A 15331-nucleotide genomic window follows, 5' to 3' on the forward strand; every position below is an offset into this window, starting at 1 on the left:
TTTCATGAGTTATTGCTCTGACATTCACAACAGAATTCACCACCATTGTGCATATTGTGGATTAAACTATTGCATGTTGAGTGGCAAGTGGAAATCCCACAACATTTCGAGTGTGTTACACAAATCTTACACGGTATGTAGAAAACCATACAGAACTTCCCAACTACAGTCGGTTATGTTGACAGAAAACACATTGTTCAAAGTACTTATGGGCATTCAGCCAGGTTGGCGGAGTGTGCATCCGCCGAAATATCGACAATTGTCGAAAATTCATTTTCAAGGCCTTGTAAATGGCGGAGTGTGCATCCGCCGAAATATCGGCAATTGTCGATAATTCATTTTCAAGGCCTTGAAAATGGCGGAGTGTGCATCCGCCGAAATATCGGCAGTTGTCAAAAATTCAACCTGGCTGAATGCCCGTAAGTACTTTGAACATAGTTTACGCGAAGAGAAGTTCAGGTTACACAGAAAACACATTCGTCTAAGATGTCCAGAAAACTGTGGTGCAATGTTCCATAGTGGAGTGTTAAACAGGATGTGTCACTAACTAATGCCACCTAGAATAACTTCGAAAGTATGATAGGAATTGAAAAGTATGATAGGAACTGAAAAGTTTGTAGGACAAAATTTGAAGCGACACCGCCTTGCAGCAAAAAAACATCGTCATATTATGGCTCCCTTTGTCCCATTCAGAGATATTAAGGTCAACTTTAACTTTTTTTTAATGGGATGCTAAAGTTTAGTACTTATTTTCTGATAGCGGCTATCGAGACGAATCCAATGATGTGTAACAGTAAGGTCTCTGAAGGTCCACGAAGGTCACAAGGGTGGTATCAAGGTCCATATACAGAAGGTTTTGGAAGTGATGAATATTGCAGCACTGCATTGATATGGTCTTTTCACGGACTGAGTGGTATTCCTTATCACTTCGGCACTTATCCGAGGGAGAATTGTCGAGCATGTGCTTACATACCTTCAGGTGTACTTGTAACACCTTTATAAACAATGTCTCTTACAAATACCCGCAAGAAAAAATGCAGAGGCGTCAAGTCTGGCGAACGAGCTGGCCGCGACACATCTCCTCCACATCCAGTCCAGCGATTTGGGAATTGTCTATGCAATTCATTTCTAGCTATCAGCGAAAAATGTGCCGGACACCCATCGTATTGATACCACATCCGTGTACCTAAAGATATTTCTTCCAATAACAGATCTTGATTGGCTTGGATTTCAGTACTCTAAGAAACGGAGTTGCCGTGTAATAAAAAAAGCCGGATGCAGAAATTATGTGGTCATGCATAGACTCCGGAATTTCCCAGGAATATCCGCAAGCAAGTGCACACCTATGTCCATGTAGAGCCATGCATACTCCCTTAAAGTGTGAATGTCGAATTCCCACCAGACATTCACGGCATACTCATACTCTGGCAAAACTGCATTCTCCAGAAACCTTACAGGAGATGCCATAATGCATGCATACTATACACATACTTTTATGGGAAAATCCCCTTCCTAGTCCTCATCTGGAAATGCAGCGCCACTGGTATGCATTACCTCTGAGGTAGAGTTTCAATGCGTTTCTAGAGTGGCGGCTGCATAAAACGTAGCGTGTCAGGAAGCGGAGCGTAACCCCTGGCGTCATTCGTTCCAAGAGTGAAATGTGTTTCCTGGCGCTCTCAGACAGGACACTCAGCTGATCGTTCTCCATGCCGACATTAGCCAGCAAGAAAGTGAGCCTATCCCCACTTAAATAATGGAAGAAAACGGCTATGTGCTTTGGTAGATTGCACCGCCTGGGAACTTCCCCATGAGTAGACACGGATAGAAACTCAGAAGCTCCTCGTAGGGATCAATCGACAGCCCGCAAATATGCTTTACAGCGTCAACGTTCCCATGACCAAATCGAAGGAGAATGATATGACAGTCAACCGTGTTATTGTACAAATCTTCAACCTCTCGTGAAATATTTTCGAACTCAGTGAGCAGTCAAACTGCAGGATTATCCCCGACATCAAATTTGTAGCAGTTAAGACTCGTATGATATGTGACAAACTGCAGATTGTATCGTCCTATCTCTGTAAAGGTGGTGTATCAACACGAATCAAAGTCGTGCGGTCACAGGTGCGAGGAGGCATTCAAAGGCGCGAACACTATTGAGGAAGATAAATTCAAAAAGTCTACAAAAGGTGAGTCGCTCCTGGTAGTGAGCATTCTTAGGCATCATAACATGTACCAGGTCCTTGGAAGCGAAATCTGATAGATGTGCCGCTAATAGCTTGTCTGAGGCAAAATTAAAAAAAAAAGTTTCAAATGGCTCTGAGCACTATGGGACTTAACAGCTATGGTCATCAGTCCCCTACAACTTAGAACTACTTAAACCTAACTAACCCAAGGGCATCACACACATTCATGCCCGAGGCAGGATTCGAACCTGCGACCGTAGTGGTCGCGCGGTTCCAGACTTAAGCGCCTAGAACCGCTCGGTCACTTCGGCCGGCAGGAAAAATAATTCAGGCACCTTAAGTAAATATGCCGTTTACCATGATGCTTACTCAGTTGGATGAAAAGGATTCGGGAGATGTCAATGATACAAACGCTAATGATAATCATCGCGTTCAGAAAAGAGTAGCACGTTTGCCTGCATCTCACCCTCACTGGCGAAGTTTGAGAAATGGTGGTGCTGACAACTGCGGACTCGTCCTGCTCATCTAGCTTCCTTTTCTTCTCCAGGCCATAAACGTGAACCGATATTTCAGTGTTCTGCGCCTCAAATTTAGGTATATCCTCGACATTGATGGGGGAACTCAATATTCGCGGGTATTACTACTTCGATGGTATCATCAGCTACGTAGTATGTTCTGGGAGGCTCAGGATGATCTCTGGAATTGTAATTTCTCTCGCAGGCTATGACTTACCATGCAGAACAACGCTGTTCCTTTCTATTTTCGATATTAATGCATGCCTGCTTATTAGCTGTATAGCTAAGGAGCTTGATATAGCTCTGACCCCTATTTATTGGATAACAGACACGTATATGGATGTCCAGGTGCAGTATTCGGCCGAGTGCTTTCGCTCGCCATCTCACTTCCATCTCGGAACACTGAGCCTGTACAGCACTCAAGATGGATTCACGAAACCACGGAACACGTCAATCACCGACTGGTCTAGCGGTTAAGGCTCTCAGTCCGGAACCGCGCGACTGTTACGGTCGCAGGTTCGAATCCTGCCTCGGGCATGGATGTGTGTGATGTCCTTAGGTTAGTTAGAACTACTTAAACCGACGTTCTAGGGGACTGATGACGACAGATGTGAAGTCCCATAGTGCTCAGAGCCATTTGAACCATTTTCTTTATCACGCCCCCTCCCCCCCCCCCCCCCCAAGATAATGAAGACTTATCTCTTCAACCATAGAGGCAACTTCAGGGAGGGGGAAGTAGGGGTTGTGACAGTTTGATACAGACCACTGCACTGCCTTTAATGGCAGGATACCACGGATCCGTTTCCAAGACAGAAAGGCACGTCCTTAGAAGCACCGAGCGAGGTGGCGCAGGAGCTAGCACACTGGACTCGCACTTGGGAGGACGACGGTTCAATAACGCGTCCGGCCAACCTGATTTAGGTTTTCCGTGATTTCCCGAATTCGCTTCATGTAAATGCTGAGATGGTTCGTTTCAAAGGGCACGGCCAACTTCCTTTCCTAATCTGATGAGACCGATGACCTCGTAGTTTGGTCTCCTCCCCAAATTAACCCATCCCAACCCTTAGAAACACGACAGGGTCGCTGTGTCCTCCTGCCGGATTCTCGATCCTTGTGAACAAGATTTGCTCCTCAAAGGCGTCTGCAATCACTGAGTATTCCAGCTACGGTATGGTGACGTGATGTCCTTCACTAGAAGGACATTTTAGCCACAAATAATCCTGATCTAATAGAGAGCGTCATGACGGATACAGGGATTAGTTAACACAAGGTCATTGTAGAGAGGCTCAAAACCATATCAACCAAAACCACTAAAAATAAATGCAAAATTATATCTATTTAAAACAGCAGATAAAAATTCCCTTGATAGCTTGGAAAGGAAGGAGACTCTCTCTTAGGAAGGCAATTATGTAAGTGTAGACCAGACATGGCTCAAATTCAAAGATTAAGTATCCACAGCAATAGATACATTCATACCGCAGAAGTTAATAAGAGACGGGACTGATCCACCATGGTACACAAAACACGTCTGCCTATTTTCGTTGCTTCTGCAACAGTGTTCTGTCTTGGGGATTTTGCGTTCTTCTGAATTTGGCATGCTAAGTTTTACGGAAGCTCGAAATTTACATACGACCAGAATCTCTTTGACATACTGTCTCAAAATATGGAAAAAAATCATTGTGGAAACTATTAAAAGCATCTCGCACTGACATCCGCACTAAAGTACATCAGTGGCAAAAAACCGTCGATACCGTCGATACCGTCGATACCGTCGATACCGTCGATACCGTCGATACCGTCGATACCGTCGATACCGTCGATACCGTCGATACCGTCGATACCGTCGATACCGTCGATACCGTCGATACCGTCGATACCGTCGATACCGTCGATACCGTCGATACCGTCGATACCGTCGATACCGTCGATACCGTCGATACCGTCGATACCGTCGATACCGTCGATACCGTCGATACCGTCGATACCGTCGATACCGTCGATACCGTCGATACCGTCGATACCGTCGATGCGCGGTAGCGATGGAAATGTTACCGATGATGGTGCCACTAAAGCGGAGTTACTAAATACAGTTTTCCGTAATCCCTTCACGAAAGAAGACGATGTAAATACTCCAGAATTCAGTTGCTGCACTTGTAATGGTGGAACAGTTAAAGCCCTTGCTGGGTTGGAGAGTGCTAATAGGCGTGATGTTACTGCTTATCGGACGTTGAATGTATTTGTTATGTTTGAAGAGAGATAACATTTTCCATAATCTTTATTCGACACGTCTTTTTATTGTACGTACCATGAACCATCGTAAAATTAATGAAATGGAGTCTGTTGCTATATGTTTTAAAGGTTTTGATGTTTGTTCTAGTATTGCTTGCTGCTGATGCAAGGAAAGAAGGAATACTGATGATTTGTGAGTAGAGTGAGTAATTAAGTTTCTCACTCTGGGTCCACAGCGTAAGCGTTTAATTGACATTGTCAGGTGTCTATAACACCCCTTTAGGAAACTCGTCCTCTAAAACGGCCAGGTCACCCTGCCCCTTTGCAGCCCTTCGTATGTGGCCATTTCACTGACCCATTCAGGTATCTCATCCTCGTCAGTCTCTGATCCAACTCGTCTACAACATTATATATATGTATATATATATAAAATTAGGGTGGTCCATCATCGATAGTGACCGGGTCAAATATCGCACTAAATAAGCGTCAAATGAAAAATACTAAAAAGAACGAAACTTGTCTTGCTTGAAGGGGGACACCAGATGGCGCTATGGTTGGTTTAGCTGCTATCGCGGCTAATCCGCACATCACTAGCAGACAAGTTACGCGAGAATCGAGAATCTTAAAAACGTCGGTGTTGAGAATGCTGCGTCAACATCAATTACACCCGTACCATACTTCTATGCACCAGGAATTGCATGGCGACGACTTATCGTCCCGTAATTTCTCTTGTGCAAAAAATCTGTCTGAACGTAGTGTACAGTTCTGGCACTAGGCACATCAGCGACCTTGCCGGCGTAATGTATGGTGCGGCATTGAAGGAGAAAGGTTAATTGGCCCCCATTTTTTCGATGGCAATCTGCGTAGGAAATCAGCATACATTGCACCATTTAATGTTCTACCGATGTTACTACAAGATGTTTCACTGCATGACAGAATGGCGATGTACTTCCAACATGATGGATATCCGGCACATAGCTCGCGTGCGGTTGAAGCGGTATTGAATAGCATATTTCATGGCAGGTGGATTGGTCGTCGAAGCACCATACCATGGCCCGCACGTTCACCGGATCTGACGTCCCCGAATTTCTTTCTATGGGGAAATTTGAAGGAGTTGCTATCGTGATCCACCGACAACGCCTGACAACATGTGTCAGCGGATTGCCAGTGCATGTGCGAACATTAGGAAAGACGAACTACTCACTGTTGAGAGGAATGTCGTTACACGTATTGCCAAATCGTTTGAGGTTGACGGACATCATTTTGAGCATTTATTGCATTAATGTGGTATTTACAGGTAATCATTTCTGAGAACGCATGCTGTTGACTGCGTGATAAGTTCACCAAGGTACATGTATCGCATTGGAACAACCGAAATAAAATGTTTAAAATACAGAACGTAGATGGCGCTATAATAGTCACACCAACTGTTCCATATGTTTAACAGGTAGGTTTTTAAAATTAAAATTGTGATAGGTACGCTTAGACGATCATAAAGTGAAAAAAGTGGTCCAACTAAAACATCCATATTCCTTTACGTACTACACGAATATGTAATAAAAATGGGGGTTCCTATTTTTAAAAACGCAGTTGATATCCGGTTGACCTATGGCAGCGCCATCTAGCGGGCCAACCATAGCGCCATCTGGTTTTACCGTTCAAACTAGAAAAGTTTCGTTCTTTGTAGTTTTTTCGTTTGACGCTTATTTCATGAGATATTTGGCCCGGTCACGATCAATGGACCAACTTATATATAACGTTCAATACTGCAGACACAAACAAACAAAAATTTGGAAATGTTTTATTTCCACTCTGCTGTCTCACTGCGTGCCAGACACTGCTGCTGCAGTTGGCGAATAGCTTCCAGCTGCCTGTCTACGAGCTTTAGCATCTCTAGAATTGTTGCTGCACCAAGACGAAAAAAATGCTTTTATTTGAATTAAATATCTACTACTGCATAGATATTTCTTTTCTTTCTGTGCTTCCGTGACTGTTGCGCTGTGTATACGCTGCGGTCGGCTGTTCCTCAGTGTGCACTTTTTCAGCCTCCATTATTGCCGCTGCCTTCAGCTGTATTTTCACCATGTGAGCTTTAACAAAAAGAAGTATGTAATAAGAAATAAAAAGAAATTCATGGTGGTAGTAGTAGTAGTAGTAGTAGTAGTAGTAGGTAGTAGTAGTAGTAGTAGTAGTAGTGTAATTTGTCTCTGTATCATTCGTTTAACACGCACTTGGCAGCTCTAGTTGGTGGGTTTCCACAAGGGAGGCTGGAGCTCGACAGGGAGAGTTCTCTGTGCTCCAGCTTCCTCCAGGCTAAATCCTGGAGTAGAGCTGTAGATCAAGGAAAAGAAACTAAATTACTGACCAGACTTTTTAACACACAATATTTTTCCCTATTTCAACGCCATAGCCACATATTTACAAAAAAAAAAAAAAAATTACTTGCGCGGCAGTTCTTCTACAAGTCTCTGTTATTTTCCAGTAACGCTGACGGTGTGTGCTGTTGAAAATGAAGCGTTCGGCTACATCAAACAGACGCACACACAACTAAAAGAACGGCCCTACTGGCGAACTGACGCTGGCAGAATGGGACCAGGCGTGGAGCAGCTACGGTTTATATAGACACAGCGAGTCGACGGGATCGAGTGCTGAATCGTATTTTCAGGAGCCAATAGGACTGCGTCATTCCATCCCTCCTGCAGGTGAGTGCTGGTCTCCGCACGCAGGACAGGTTGGCGGTGCTCTGCCGGTGACGGGGTTCGCGAGCCCGTGTATTCGGCCGCCAAGGCCCCGCTTCCGGCCGCCGCTTCACTCTGCTGCCGCTCACAGAAGAAGCGCTGCCGCTTTGCGGCTCCCCAATTACGGCCGCGCCACGTGTAGCCAAGTACTGCCATGGTGTACTTCACAACATTTGTTTTACGTGATGTGCGATAGTCTTAAATGAACGCAAATACACCGTGTCGGAACTCTTATTTCAGTTTCAGTGTATAAACAATATTCCCACGCGATTTTTTTCGGGTATATTTCCCGTAACGTATTCCAATTCCACGGAATTGGAAGGCAATGCAGTGCTCTGTGTGCAAGTATATTTGAAACAAATTCTTTAAAGCATCATTCCAGTTGCAAATTTCTCGAGGATTTAAACACTTTACAAAAATAGTGGCACACTAGTGAAGTCTCTCAGCCTTCCTCCACTACTCTGGAATACTTGCGTGCTTTAGAAAGATCGCTGCACAACAGTTTGTTCTATGGTGGCGGTATACATCACAAAACTCAGACAGAGACTCTACTTAATTCGTTAAACGTACTTCCAGAAACATATTCAACTGAATTTAATACGTACTGAAAAAGCTCGTGCTCAAAGACAAGGGAAGGACGTGGTATTTCCCATAAAAGCGCGCAAAGTGTCTCAGGGAGGTTTCACACGTGTGCTGTGACCTTTGTTTATAGTCCGTGTCACCACGACAGGAGCGGCATCTACACGATGAGAATAAACTTGTGTGATTAGCTTGCACAGGAAATAGTAGCTATCAAAGGACTTCGATTATTTGGTTTCTACATGACGGGTCGCAAGTAATCGGCGACATGCAAAGTTAAGTATTAACAGTTCAATTATTGTAATAAATCCTTTAATACGATTTGCTTGTGTGCTGTCTAGTTATCCAAGAATACGTCTCTTATGGGGTGTCTAAGAAGCTAAGTGGGCAGGATCCCACAGGAGGTACTCAGCGCACGGACGCCCCTGCAGTCACCACACGGCCGTGCCGTGAGCCTGGCGTGACCAGGGAGCGTGCGTGCTGTAATGTTATGTGAGCCTCACTGCCCCCTTTTTTTAACTAATTTGTGCCTGATTTTATTCTGAGAAACTCAGTAATGTTTGCAAATACTATACTTTTTGAATCACATTTACATTTACTTACAGTGAAGTGAAGCATAGCTGGACAGCAAGAAACTCTTAAGCGCGCAATCCCCTCAACGATAGTAGTTGTGAATCTCTGAGTATGGACTCTAAAAAATTGATTTATTAAAAAAAAAAGAGGGCGTGTTGCTAGGCCGTCGCTCAGAACGTATTGTTACATTTAGTGAAAATTGGCAACTCTTAGACATACTTAACACCGGTTTTATTACTAAAATATCAAACATTTATCTACACAAATTTTCTGGAAGTGAAGAATAGAAATATCTTGTTTTTGGAAAAGGAGGTGAACTTCATTGTCGTCACCGTCTATCAATCAACAGAATTTTAAGTGTACAAAATTCACTATAGAGAATGCATTTCTTTTCCTGTATTTTAGTTTTCATTCAATAACTAACAATCTAATTACTGTAATTAAGAAATTATGAGAGATTATGTTCTTGTACAATAGTACGTTTCTGAACTCCACTGACCATTGATTATTTAATTATTTAATACAAATAAATATAATAAAATAAATAAACAAAAAATAATTTTATTGAATTTTGTCTTAGTATATTTTATAGAATTTATTTTTTAAATTATAGTGTATTGGTAATGTGTTTTCTGAAATATTATTTTAAAATTTTTTAAGTAGATTTTATTTATTGTACCTTTTGTATCAGAGTTTTGAGAATGGCAGGGTGTGCTCCTGTCGAAATATCGGCGGTGGTCGACGTCGTCACCCGGCAGCAAACCCGTAAGTTATTTGAACAGTCAGTGCAATGTTTACAAAAGCGGAGTTGGCAGATGTATGGATTAGCACGGGGCAATAGCCGCGGCGCGGTGCGTTTGTATTGAGACAGATTTCCAGAAAGAAGGTGTCCCGACAGGAAGACGTTCGAAGCAATTGATAGGGAGTGCGGAATATTCCAGCCTAAGACGCCGATCACTCGCGACTGGGAAAGACCTAGAACGACGAGGACACCTGCAATGGACGAGGCAATTCGTGCAGTTGACGATAATTCTAATGTCAGCGTCAGAGAAGTTGCTGCTGTCCAAGGTAACGTTGACCACTTCACTGTATGGAGAGAACCAGTTGTTTCCGTACCATGTACAGCGTGTGCAGGCGCTATCAGCAGCTGGTTGGCCTCCACAGGTACACTTCTGCGAATGGTTCATCCAACAATGTGTCAATCCTCATTTCAGTGCAAATGTTCTCTTTACGGATGAGGCTTCATTCCAACTTGATCAAATTGCACAACTGCGTGCTGATTCTCGTCAGCCCACACATGTTGATTGTAAATTTTCACAATCATGTCATCAACACAGATTTCCTGTGAACGTTTGGGCAGGCATTGTTGGTGATGTCTTGATTGGGCCCCATGTTCTTCCACCTACGCTCAATGGAGCACGTTATCATGATTTCATACGGGATACTCTACCTGTGTTGCTAGAACATGTGCCTTTACAAGTACGACACAACATGTGGTTCATGCACTCTTCGTGCTCGTATTGTGAACGGCTGTGATACAATACGCCATTCTCCAGGGCTGCATCAGCGCATTTGGGATTCCATGCGACGGAGGGTGGATGCATGTATCCTCGCTAATGGAGGACATTTTGAACATTTCCTGTAACAAGTGTTTGAAGTCACGCTGGTACGTTCTGTTGCTGTGTGTTTCCATTCCATGATTAATGTTATGTGGGCACTTTCCATGTTATGTGATTTGAAGAGAAGTTATAAAATGAGCTCTCATTTCTTTCTTTGTGTGTGAGGAATGTTTCCTGAAAGTTTGGCTGTACCTTTTTGTAACACCCTTTATAAATATACATATTATTAAGATAAAAGCCATTTTATAGTGCCAAGTGGGTGAATGTCTTGCCTCTTGCACTTCAGAAGACTGAATGAACTTTTATCGAATGATCTACTGTTACACTTCGCAACTCATGCTGATAAATGTGTATGCTGTAACTTAGCCCAATCCAGCTGCATCTTCATTATCGATGAAGTGTTTTCGTCTTCTTCACACATTCACCAAATATCATTGCTTTCCAAACATTGTGCAGAGGGCTGTCGACTTAGCTCCATGATTACAGCTAATATAACCCTTCAACTTTTCCTTCTCCAGCACAGACATTTCATACGCTGAACAGATAGTACACAGTAAGAAACTGCTTCCATCGTGTTGAGAATCTTAGCACAGACTGAGCGAATTTTTCCCACGACTTCTCCTCTACTGTGATTTAACCCAAGATGGCAGTCTGGGGAAGACGGACCAACAGCGCCCTCTAAATCCAAGTTACCCAGCACACAAAACCACCACCAGACCTCAAGGTGAACAAACTGAGTTGTCATAGACAGTAGCTACAGCCAAACTGTTTATTTAAACAATGTACCACATTGCATACGAAATAAAGACATGTCAGTCCGTTCAGTACTGCTAGATAGGACAGAGTCCTTTTCCCACGAATTTCCGTATGGGGGACGTAGGGGAGTGCAGAGGAGGGGAGGGGGAGACAGGAAGTGGAGTTAGGTCAACCGGGCTATCTCCACTAACCTATTTTCGCGCCAAAATGTGAACTTCCCACCACGACGTCAGTGCAATGTTGCCACATCTATGGCTGCTATCTTCGAGCCACCAACTTGAATAAATTTGGCAACAGCATAGAGCGAGGTGGCCCTCTCTTTGTTACACTACTAACAATATTGTTTCTGTTCTACAAGAGCTCAACTTTCTTCCTCTCTACAGACACAAAAAATGGCAGCTAGAACACCTTGATTTCATTGGCTCAATGGTCACACTCTTTTTCTGTCTAGTTCCGCCATATTAGATAATTGACTTTGGAATCTTTCTCCGTAGTACTACTCTAATCATGCATCACTGCGAGAGCGTTAAACTCATTTAGTATTGCATGTGAGTGCTTGCCTGGAAATTCGTTTATTTAATTTAGAGCACGTAAATTATCGGAAGATTTTCTTTACCTTTATTTCTCGATGTGAAGCAATCGACCTAGAGTTTTATGTTCCTAAATTAATCCGTTGCATAGGAACAGAAGCAAACAATTATTGTTTTGAAATTTCAAATTTCTCTTCATGCAAGAAGGCTACACAGTTAAGAATAAATAAATATCCAGGAGGGACAAGTAGTTTCTCTCATATATTTCATTAAAATTTGTTTTTATTAGAGAATGATATATTGGGAATTATTCAACCTACCCAAATTCAAGTGTGGTGGCAGGGAGAACAGGATTCTGGTTAGGTTAGCACAAGGACATAATGAAAACTCAAATAAGAGTAGTTTATTATTTATTTTGACCTCTGCTCAACGACACAAGTGTTTTCGACTATCTTAGCCATTAAAGAGTGTTTACCTAAGACAATGTGACAAACGCATGAAAATGACAGTGCGTCGACATGATTTGCCAGCATTCATGTTGCTTTTTCAAATTATAATTTTCATGATGGTCTCTCAGATACTGGGTGCATTATATTTGACACGATGTGCTAGTGTTTGTGTTGAGTCACAATGTTCTGCCGTTTTCATGCTCACTGCACACAACCATTTTCGACTTCTGAAGACATTACAGAGTGTTTACGCAAGACAGTGTCGCGAAGAAGAGAGCTGGATAAATATGGCCTAAATGAAGAAATGTCTTCTGTGGTGCTCACTATGAATCACCATCATTTCCTTTGGGCTTCTGTCCCATTTCTGCACGGGGTCGGCCTTGATACTGTGGATTTGGCGATGTTAGTGGCAGAAGGTGGCCAGATGCCCTTCCTGTCGCCACACTGTATCCCATCGGGAAGGAATTAGTGTATCCTAGCTGTGTGTGTCTGGTGTAAGCCATGAAATAGTTATACGACTCGCAGACATCTGAGAACGTTCGCACTGAGGCGGGACGTGGACACCAGCTCAGCATTCACCCAGTGGGATGTGGAAAACCGCCTATAAACCACATCCAGGCTGGCCGGCACACTGTCCCTAGTCGTTAATTCGCTGTGCGGATTCGATCCGGGGCTGGTGCGCCTACCCGAGCCCAGGAAGCAGCGTATTAGCGCCCTGGGCTAGCCTGACGGTTGGTGCTCGCTGTGAATATACTGTTTTATTCATTTCAGGAATAATCTCCACTCACCCTGACATTGAAACACACAAGCTTCTTTGCGTTCCTTCTATTATGTCTTGTGCTGGCACAGTATATCTGCTTTTTCAAGGAATATCTTCCGATTAGAAGGCGATCAGAATCGACTATTGACATAATCCTGTAAAGGCGATGGCAGCGTCACGTGGTGAGGAATGACTGCTACTCAGACACATGCACAGTGCATGTAGCAGCAGTCAGCATGCTGTCCATGTGTAGAGTGGGGAAGGCTTTTGGTCGATCTGTGTTTGATGGAGGGCAGGTTGTGATGGCGCAGAAACTGCACAACTTGTCTCGTGTTCAAGGAATGCTTTGGTGAGTGAACGTGATTTCCCCTTACTTTTGTCACGTGTTGAAGGTAGATGTCTTGGGGTTGGGCGGTCACCCCTCATTATAGATGTCATAGACTGGGCAGACTGGTGCAACTAACATCACACTTTAATGCTAGACAGAGTACAAATTTGTCTCAACATTGGCACATTCACGGGTCGTCAGCTGTGGACGACATCGTTGGAGTGTTTGGTGCGCTGTGTGTTAACACCATGACACAGGCACTGGATGTCAGCACAGTGGCAATGGTCAAGTGCCCATTTCAGTCGTAGTTGCCAGAGAGTTGCAAGGTCTGATGAATCCCGATACCATCTTCATCATGTCGGTGGGAGGGTGCGAATCCGTCGTCTTCCAGGGGAACGGCTTCTTGACACCCTTACTGCAGGACAGAGACAAGCTGACAGCAGCTCCATAATGGTCTCGGGAAGATTCACGTGGGCATCCATGGGTCCAGTGGAGTTTGTGCAAGGCACTTTGACAGGCAAGGGGTATCGTACATTGATTGCAGACCACATAACCCCCATATGACGACCATGTTTCCCAATGACAGTGGCATTTTTCAAAAAGATAATACACCATGTAACAAGGTCATGTGATGAAATGGTTTGGTGAACGAAGTGGTGAGCTACAATTGATGTTCCGATGGGACACACATGGGATGTGAATGAAAGTGGCGTCAGAGCTCATCGCCCCCCCTCCTCGGAATTTATGGGAATCAGGTGACCTGCGTTTGCAGATGTGGCGTGAACTGACTCCACTGACCTACAGAGGCCTAATGATTCCATGCCACGGTGCGTCGCGCCGCTGTTATGCGTGCCAAAGTTGGATTTGCCTGACAAGAGAACCTACCTAATAGTCGGTATATCCAACATCTTCCATGAAAACCCTGACACCTTACACGATAGCAAATCCAGCAGTATGGTTAATTTAATGTCAGTCTGTGGTATTCCATTTGCTCACTCGTTGATCGCATTACTTTGTCACATAGCTCCGAATAAATCCTAACACAAGAATGCCTAAATGCATGTCATACCGTCCCACCATGAAACAGACGCAGTTCCGAGGGAAGAAACGAGAACAGAAGCCGAGGGCAGAGTCGCGTAGGCTAGGAGGCCCTACGATAAGGGACGGACACTAATGTCACCTGCCAACCGCCAGGACCACCCCCTCCACAGCCCATGTTAAAGGATAGAGCCCCCAGAAGAACAGTATAGATCTTACGATAACACTACAAGGACCACACCAGCTGAAAGTTTTAGCGTGAGACTATATGCATCTCTGTTACGTTGCAAACGTTAAATGTCTTGCCCCACCACAAAAAGTATAATCTTTCTCATTGGATAGACAGAATTTTTGTAGGCGGAGCTTAAGGTTAACATTGAAACCCTGATTGGCTGTGTTTTCAACTGACCAGATATCTTTTTTTTAAACCAACTTCGGTAAATTGTAGAAAGGAGAAGTTAAGAGAGAGTTGCTTCGGAGTCGGCGAGGTGCGTGGAGCTGTGCAGCCCGCCGCCCCCTGACGCTGCCTAAACACCGACAAAGTAATGAACGCACGCGGTGCCGCCATAAGGCTTCACTCAGAACTACAGAAGTCTCATGTGTTACATCCCCTTTTTACGAAATACTAGTGTCGATCGTCAATTAAACTTCATGGTATCCACATTTGCTACTTGAAGTTAAAATCTGGAACGTGGCTTCTCAATAATTATATAAAACAAAAATCATCACATCAGTCACTGTAATTTACTTACTTACTTAACTAGTCGTAAAGATAATAGAGGGTCACTGTAGACCATTTTGATAGTTTCCTCTTTTTATGAAACTTAACTTAAACCTCGATTATAGATGTGATACGGCACAGGTCATCCTTCGATTCATTGTAGAACTTGGAAACCCATTCAGGGAATATTCGTTCACATTTTTGTTGAACGCAATTTGTTTATAAATTGCACTAATGGTTTTCATCATCCTGTATTGAAATATTTCCTTTTATCAAGTTTTGTGAGTAGAATAAAATTTCCAATGGTAAACTT

This window comes from Schistocerca gregaria, chromosome 6 (assembly GCF_023897955.1).
Source record: "Schistocerca gregaria isolate iqSchGreg1 chromosome 6, iqSchGreg1.2, whole genome shotgun sequence".
In the NCBI taxonomy this organism is placed as follows: Eukaryota; Metazoa; Arthropoda; class Insecta; order Orthoptera; family Acrididae; genus Schistocerca; species Schistocerca gregaria.